The sequence below is a fragment of the Macaca thibetana genome, chromosome 6, assembly GCF_024542745.1.
Source record: "Macaca thibetana thibetana isolate TM-01 chromosome 6, ASM2454274v1, whole genome shotgun sequence".
In the NCBI taxonomy this organism is placed as follows: domain Eukaryota; kingdom Metazoa; phylum Chordata; class Mammalia; order Primates; family Cercopithecidae; genus Macaca; species Macaca thibetana.
The window spans coordinates 66,360,912-66,370,114 of NC_065583.1; positions in this window are offsets into that span (position 1 = coordinate 66,360,912).

Genomic DNA, 9,203 nt, shown 5'->3' on the forward strand with positions numbered 1-9,203 from the left:
CAGGAGCTCTTGTAAGGCAGGCCTGGTGGTGACAGAATCTCTAAGCATTTGCTTGTCTGTAAAGGATTTTATTTCTCCTCACTTATGAAGCTTAGTCTGGCTGGATATGAAATTCTGGGTTTAAAATTCTTTTCTTTAAGAATGTTGAATATTGGCCCCCACTCTTTTCTGGCTTGGAGAGTTTCTGCCGAGAGATCTGCTGTTAGTCTGATGGCTTCCCTTTGTGGGTAACCCGACCTTTCTCTCTGACTGCCCTTAACATTTTTTCCTTCATTTCAACGTTGGTGAATCTGACAATTATGTGTCTTGGAGTTGCTCTTCTCGAGGAATATCTTTGTGGTGTTCTCTGTATTTCCTGAATTTGAATGTTGACCTGCCTTGCTAGGTTGGGGAAGTTCTCCTGGATAATACCCTGCAGAGTGTTTTCCAACTTGGTTCCATTCTCCGTGTCACTTTCAGGTATACCAATCAGATGTAGATTTGGTCTTTTCACATGGTCCCATATTTCTTGGAGGCTTCATTCGTTTCTTTTTGCTGTTTTTTCTCTAAACTTCTCTTCTCACTTCATTTTATTCATTTGGTCTTCAATTACTGATACCCTTTCTTCCACTTGATCGAATTGGCTACTGAAGCTCGTGCATGCGTCACGTAGTTCTCCTGCCATGGTTTTCAGCTCCATCAGGTCATTTAAGGTCTCCTCTATGCTGTTTATTCTAGTTAGCCATTCATCTAATCTTTTTTCAAGGTTTTTAACTTCTTTGCAATGGGTTCGAACATCCTCCTTTAGCTCAGAGAAGTTTGTTATTACCGATCGTGTGAAGCCTTCTTTTCTCAACTCGTCAAAGTCATTCTCAGTCCAGCTTTGTTCCGTTGCTGGCAAGGGGCTGTGTTCCTTTGGAGGAGAAGCAGCACTCTGATTTTTAGAATTATCAGCTTTTCTGCTCTGTTTTCTCCCCATCTTTGTGGTTTTATCTACCTTTGGTCTTTGATGATGGTGACATACAGATGGGGTTTTGGTGTGAATGTCCTTTCTGTTTGTTTGTTTTACTTCTAACGGGACCCTCAGCTGTAGGTCTGTTGGAGTTTTCTGGAGGTCCATTCTGGACCCTATTTGCCTGGGTATCACCAGTGGAGGCTGCAGAACAGCAAATACTGCAGAACGCAAATGTTGCTGTCTGATCATTCCTCTGGAAGCTTCGTCTCAGAGGGGCACCCGGCCGTATGAGGTGTCAGTCGGCCCCTACTGGGAGGTGCTTCCCAGTTTGCCTACTCAGGGGTCAGGGACCAACTTAAGGAGGCAGTCTGTCCATTCTCAGATCTCAAACTCTGTGCTAGGAGAACCATTACTCTCTTCAAAGCTGTGAGACAGGGACGACAGGGACGTTTAAGTCTGCATAAGTTTCTGCTGCCTTTTGTTCAGCTATGTCCTGCTCCCAGAGGTGGAGTCTACAGAGGTAGGCAGACCTAAATCAAAGTGATTGACACACAATCAAATGTGGAATGAGAACAGTAATATAGCTGTGACCTGTAAGGGGGTGTTGTGGTCAGGGCTTTCCAGAGAAACAAGAAAAATAGACATATTAAGACAGAAACAGATTTATATAAGAAATTGACTTACACCATTATAACGGCTGAGAAGTCCAATGATCTTCACCTAGTAAGCTACAGACCCAGGAGAGCTGATCTAGGCACCCCATGGCCCAGTCATGTTGATGCATAAAGTTAACCATCACAAGGAGAAAGAGCTTTGAACCTGTCCTGAATTCTAATTCAGGTTCCATCACTAAGTAGCTATGTGATCTTGGCAAAGTTAGTTAACCATTCTAAACCTAGAAACCTAGCTGAGAAGAAAGTATGAGAGGAAAACTACGGTAACCCCTTTGATGTGATCCAAATGGCAGAGTGCATTTTCAGTTCAAGTGAATTCCCACTGTATCTCCTAACTTCTTTTAAAACTAAGTAGCTATTCAAAGAATTTTCTCAAGAGACAAGAAAGTAGGTATTTATATTTAAAAGTATTGTAAGGAGTTAATAGCACTTTGAGTTACTGATTTAATGGCACCTTATTTAATTAAGGAGTAGAGAAACCCATTGAGAGAGTCACAGATTAGAGCTTATAATTAAAGGATAGCTCCAGGCAAGAATTGCCTTTTTGCCCTTTTATCTCTGCCATACTCCTTGAAATTTATACTTAAACATTATGAAAATGTGTATACCTAGGAAAAAATGAAAGATCAATATCAAAGTTCTTAGTTTAAATAGAGAGACCAAATTCACTCAGGATCTCAGATGTGGTGTTCTTAGACCGTGTGGAGACAAGAAAGAGAATAACCAAAATGTAAATAGCTTAGGCCAGAAGGGTAACCTACATCTGCTGACTAGTCATTACAAACAAAGCTATCATGGCCATAATGTAATTTAGTGACCTGAGTCTCTGCAATGAGGTTGTTGCCTGGAAACAATGGGGTTTCACAGCTGGGGGCGACCATAGAAGCTGAGATCTAGTAGTCCCCCCATCTAACAAATGAATTGAAATAAGAAAGATCAAATTCAAAGTCACATGGAAACGGCAGAAATTGGGGACAGAAAAATATCCAGATGTCTGATGCCATATGCATTTCAATATTCAGAAAAAAAGCTCTAAAAAGTGGAAAGAGGCTGGGCGTGGTGGCTCGAGCTTATAATCCCAGCACTTTGGGAGGCCGAGGTAGGTGGATTTTAGGCTACAACAATCAATGGATACTGAAACCATCAGGAGAAAGGTTGATGGAGAACTTAAAAGTGGAAGGCTCAAGCTGCTACCACCTGAATCCACTGATCAATCCTAACATCTCTAAAAGTGACTCAAGACATTGCATGCCTCCTGCTATAATGCAATGTGAGGTACATCTATAAATATCCTTATCAAAAAAGTTGAGACTGAACCTAGTCAGTCTGATAGATCTAACATCTAAATCAGGGGTGTCCAATCTTTGGCTTGCCAGGGCAACATTGGAAGAACTGTCTTGGGCCACACATAAAATATACTGACACTAATGATAGCTTTCTTGGGTTTTGCACAGGGATGCCTCTCACACTTCTGTTAACTGGCTGGCCCCTGAAGGCATTTAAGTTAATGTAACAGCTAAATTTTTGAACTGATTATTTCTAAATATCAGCACAATGAAAGGTTAGTTTCATTAGAATCACCTAGTAAATTTATAAAACATACAGATTCCAAGGTCTCACCTCTGAAGCTTTTTATTCAGAAGGCTATGGTGGAGAAAAAATTATTTTTAAGCTCCACAGTTAATAGTGATAAGAAGCCAAGTTTAGGAATCACTATATTAAGAGAAGATGTTTTTATTGAAAACAATTATGAAGTGGGGTTGGTTCAATGTTAGTTATATTGAAAACGTTTGTTTGTTTGTTTATTTTTTGAGACAGGGTCTTGCTCTGTTGCCCAGGCTGGAGTGCAGTGGTGCAGTCTCATCTCACTGCAGCTTTGACCTCCCAGGGTCAAGCAATCCTCTTGCCTCAGCTTCTTAAGCTGGGACCACAGGCACATGCCACAACACTGGCTAAATTTTTGTATTTTTTGTGGAGACAGAGTTTTGCCATGTTGCCCAGGCTGGTCTCAAACTCCTGGGCTCAAGCAATTCACCCACCTCAGCTTCCCAAAGTGCTTGGATTACAGGCATGAGCTACCATGCCTGGCCAAACATTTATATTTTATCTCTACCTTCCTTATAGATGAAACCTTAAAAAGTAATTTCTAAATGAGAGGATTATAGTATATACGTAGAAAAATGAATTTCAGGAAACACTGCTTTTAAGTCTTTTCAAACAACTTTGGATGTGAGGTAACATTGAATTCATCCTGCTCTTCGTTGCCTGTGTATCTTTGTTTTTTTTGTTGTTGCTGTTATTTGTTTTTGCTTTTTAAGTTTATTTTTGTTTTATAGGTCCTGTGTGATTTATGCTTTAAAGAGATTCTCTTTTGATGTGTTTGCAGGATTCATTTCAAGATTTAGAGCTCCTTTTAGCAGTTCTTTTAGTGGTGGCTTGGTAGTGGCGAATTCTCTTAGCATTTGTTTGTCTGAAAAAGACTATCTTTCCTTCACATGTGATGTTTAGTTCAGTTTTGCTGGATACAAAATTCTTGGCTGATAATTGTTTTGCTTGAGGAGGCTGAAGATAGAGCCCCAATTCCTTTTAGCTTGTAGGGTTTCTGCTGAGAAATCTGCTGTTAATCTGATAGGTTTTCCTTTACAGGTTAGCTGATGCTTTTGTCTCACAGCTCTTAAGATTCTTTCCTTCATCTTAACTTCAGATAACTTGATGACAACGTGCGTAGGCAATGATCTTTTGCAATGAATTTCCCAGGTCTTCTTTGTGGTTCTTGTATTTGAACATCGAGGACTCTAGCAAGGCTGGGGAAGTTTTCCTCAATTATTCCCCCAAATATGTTTTCCCAACTTATAGATTTCTCTTCTTCAGGAACACCAATTATTCTTAGGTTTGGTCATTTAACATAATCCCAGACTTCTTAGAGGCCTTGTTCATATTTTCTTATTCTTTCTTCTTCGTCTTTGTTGATTGGGTTAATTCTAAGCTCTTTTCTTCGAGCTCTGAATTTCTTTCTTCTACTTGTTCAATTTATTGCTGAGACGTTTTAGAGCATTTTGCATTTTTTTGTGTGTCCAACATTTCCTACAGTTTTTGTTATATTTTTCTTCATGCTAAGTATCTCCTTGCACATTTCTTCCTTCACTTCTTATATCATTTTTTGGATTTCCTTGCATTGGGCTTTGCCTTTATTATTATTATTATTATTATACTTTAAGTTCTAGGGTACATGTGCATAATGTGCAGATTTGTTACATATGTATACTTGTGCCATGTTGGTGTGCTGCACCCATCAACTCGTCAGCACCCATCAACTCGTCATTTACATCAGGTATAACTCCCAATGCAATCCCTCCCCGCTCCCCCCTCCCCGTGATAGGCCCCGGTGTGTGATGTTCCCCTTCCAGAGTCCAAGTGATCTCATTGTTCAGTTCCCACCTATGAGTGAGAACATGCAGTGTTTGGTTTTCTGTTCTTGCAATAGTTTGCTGAGAATGATGGTTTCCAGCTGCATCCATGTCCCTACAAAGGACACAAACTCATCCTTTTTTATGGCTGCATAGTATTCCATGGTGTATATGTGCCACATTTTCTTTATCCAGTCTGTCACTGATGGACATTTGGGTTGATTCCAAGTCTTTGCTATTGTGAATAGTGCCACAATAAACATACGTGTGCATGTGTCTTTATAGCAGCATGATTTATAATCCTTTGGGTATATACCCACTAATGGGATGGCTGGGTCATATGGTACTTCTAGTTCTAGATCCTTGCGGAATTGCCATACTGTTTTCCATAATGGTGGAACTAGTTTACAGTCCCACCAACAGTGTAAAAGTGTTCCTATTTCTCCACATCCTCTCCAGCACCTGTTGTTTCCTGACTTTTTAATGATCGCCATTCTGACTAGTGTGAGATGGTATCTCATTGTGGTTTTGATTTGCATTTCTCTGATGACCAGTGATGATGAGCATTTTTTTCATGTGTCTGTTGGCTGTATGAATGTCCTCTTTTGAGAAATGTCTGTTCATATCCTTTGCCCACTTTTTGATGGGGTTGTTTTTTCTTGTAAATTTGTTTGAGTTCATTGTAGGTTCTGGATATTAGCCCTTTGTCAGATGAGTAGATTGCAAAAATTTTCTCCCATTCTGTAGGTTGCCTGTTCACTCTGATGGTAGTTTCTTTTGCTGTGCAGAAGCTCTTTAGTTTAATTACATCCCATTTGTCAATTTTGGCTTTTGTTGCTGTTGCTTTTGGTGTTTTAGACATGAAGTCCTTGCCCATGCCTATGTCCTGAATGGTATTACCTAGGTTTTCTTCTAGGGTTTTTATGGTATTAGGTCTAACATTTAAGTCTCTAATCCATCTTGAATTAATTTTCGTATAAGGAGTAAGGAAAGGATCTAGTTTCAGCTTTCAGTAGAAAAGGATTTTCTACTTATGGCTAGCCAATTTTCCCAGCACCATTTATTAAATAGGGAATCCTTTCCCCATTTCTTGTTTTTCTCAGGTTTATCAAAGATCAGATGGCTGTAGATGTGTGGTATTATTTCTGAGGACTCTGTTCTGTTCCATTGGTCTATATCTCTGTTTTAGTACCAGTACCATGCTGTTTTGGTTACTATAACCTTGTAGTATAGTTTGAAGTCAGGTAGTGTGATGCCTCCAGCTTTGTTCTTTTGACTTAGGATTGTCTTGGAGATGCGGGCTCTTTTTTGGTTCCATATGAACTTTAAAGCAGTTTTTTCCAGTTCTGTGAAGAAAGTCATTGGTAGCTTGATGGGGATGGCATTGAATCTATAAATTACCTTGGGCAGTGTGGCCATTTTCACGATATTGATTCTTCCTATCCATGAGCATGGTATGTTCTTCCATTTGTTTATGTCCTCTTTTATTTCACTGAGCAGTGGTTTGTAGTCCTCCTTGAAGAGGTCCTTTACATCCCTTGTAAGTTGGATTCCTAGGTATTTTATTCTCTTTGAAGCAATTGTGAATGGAAGTTCATTCCTGATTTGGCTCTCTGTTTGTCTGTTACTGGTGTATAAGAATGCTTGTGAGTTTTGCACATTAATTTTGTATCCTGAGACTTTGCTGAAGTTGCTTATCAGCTTAAGGAGATTTTGGGCTGAGTTCATGGGGTTTCCTAAATATACAATCATGTCATCTGCAAACAGGGACAATTTGACTTCTTCTTTTCCTAACTGAATACCCTTGATTTCTTTCTTTTGCCTGATTGCCCTAGCCAGAACTTCCAACACTATGTTGAATAGGAGTGGTGAGAGAGGGCATCCCTGTCTTGTGCCAGTTTTCAAAGGGAATTTTTCTAGTTTTTGCCCATTCAGTATGATATGAGCTGTGGGTTTGTCATAAATAGCTCTTATGATTTTGAGATACATTCTATCAATACCGAATTTATTGAGAGTTTTTAGCATGAAGGGCTGTTGAATTTTGTCAGAGGCCTTTTCTCCATCTATTGAGATAATCATGTGGTTTTTGTCTTTGGTTCTGTTTATATGCTGGATTACGTTTATTGATTTGCGTATATTGAACCAGCCTTGCATCCCAGGGATGAAGCCCACTTGATGATGGTGGATAAGTTTTTTGATGTGCTGCTGGATCCGGTATGACAGTATTTTATTGAGGATTTTTGTATCAATGTTCATCAGGGATATTGGTCTAAAATTCTCTTTTTTTGTTGTGTTTCTGCCAGGCTTTGGTATCAGGATGATGTTGGCCTCATAAAATGAGTTAGGGAGGATTCCCTCTTTTTCTATTGATTGGAATAGTTTCAGAAGGATGGTACCACCTCCTCCTTGTACCTCTGGTAGAATTCAGCTGTGAATCCATCTGGTCCTGGACTTTTTTTGGTTGGTAAGCTATTAATTATTGCCTCAATTTCAGAGCCTGCTATTGGTCTATTCAGGGATTCAGCTTCTTCCTGGTTTAGTCTTGGGAGAGTGTAAGTGTCCAGGAAATTATCCATTTCTTTTAGATTTTCTAGTTTATTTGCATAGAGGTGTTTATAGTATTCTCTGATGGTAGTTTGTATTTCTGTGGGGTCGGTGGTGATATCCCCTTTATCATTTTTTATTACGTCTATTTGATTCTTCTCTCTTTTCTTCTTTATTAGTCTTGCTAGTGGTCTATCAATTTTGTGGATCTTTTCAAAAAACCAATTCCTGGATTCATTGATTTTTTGAAGGGTTTTTTATGTCTCTATCTCCTTCAGTTCTGCTCTGATCTTAGTTATTTCTTGCCTTCTGCTAGCTTTTGAATGTGTTTGCTCTTGCTTCTCTAGTTCTTTTAATTGTGATGTTAGGGTGTCAATTTTAGATCTTTCCAGCTTTCTCTTGTGGGCATTTAGTGCTATAAATTTCCCTCTAGACACTGCTTTAAATGTGTCCCAGAGATTCTGGTATGTTGTATCTTTGTTCTCATTGGTTTCAAAGAACATCTTTATTTCTGCCTTCATTTCGTTGTGTACCCAGTAGTCATTCAGGAGCAGGTTATTCAGTTTCCATGTAGTTGAGCGGTTTTAATTGAGTTTCTTAGTCCTGAGTTCTAGTTTGATTGCACTGTGGTCTGAGAGACAGTTTGTTATAATTTCTGTTCTTGTACATTTGCTGAGGAGTGCTTTCCTTCCAATTATGTGGTCAATTTTGGAATAAGTGTGATGTGGTGCTGAGAAGAATGTGTATTCTGTTGATTTGGGGTGGAGAGTTCTGTAGATATCTATTAGGTCTGCTTGCTGCAGAGCTGAGTTCAATTCCTGGATATCCTTGTTTACTTTCTGTCTCGTTGATCTGTCTAATGTTGACAGTGGGGTGTTGAAGTCTCCCATTATTATTGTATGGGAGTCTAAGTCTCTTTGTAAGTCTCTAAGGACTTGCTTTATGAATCTGGGTGCTCCTGTATTGGGTGCATATATATTTAGGATAGTTAGCTCTTCCTGTTGAATTGATCCCTTTACCATTATGTAATGGCCTTCTTTGTCTCTTTTGATATTTGATGGTTTAAAGTCTGTTTTATCAGAGACTAGTATTGCATCCCCTGCTTTTTTTTTGTTCTCCATTTGCTTGGTAGATCTTCCTCCATCCCTTTATTTTGAGCCTATGTATGTCTCTGCGTGTGAGATGGGTCTCCTGAATACAGGAGACTGATGGGTCTTGACTCTATCCAGTTTGCCAGTCTGTGCCTTTTAAGTGGAGCATTTAGTCCATTTACATTTAAGGATAATATTGTTATGTGTGACCTTGATCCTGCCATTATGATATTAACTGGTTATTTTGCTCGTTAGTTGATACAATTTCTTCCTAGCCTCGATGGTCTTTACATTTTGGCATGTTTTTGCAATGGCTGGTACCTGTTGTTCCTTTCCATGTTTAGTGCTTCCTTCAGGGTCTCTTGTAAGGCAGGCCTGGTGGTGACAAAATCTCTAAGCATTTGTTTATCTGTAAAGGATTTTATTTCTCCTTCACTGATGAAACTTAGTTTGGCTGGATATGAAATTCTGGGTTTAAAATTCTTTTCTTTAAGAATGTTGAATATTGGCCCCCCTCTCTTCTGGCTTGTAGAGTTTCTGCCGAGAGATCTGC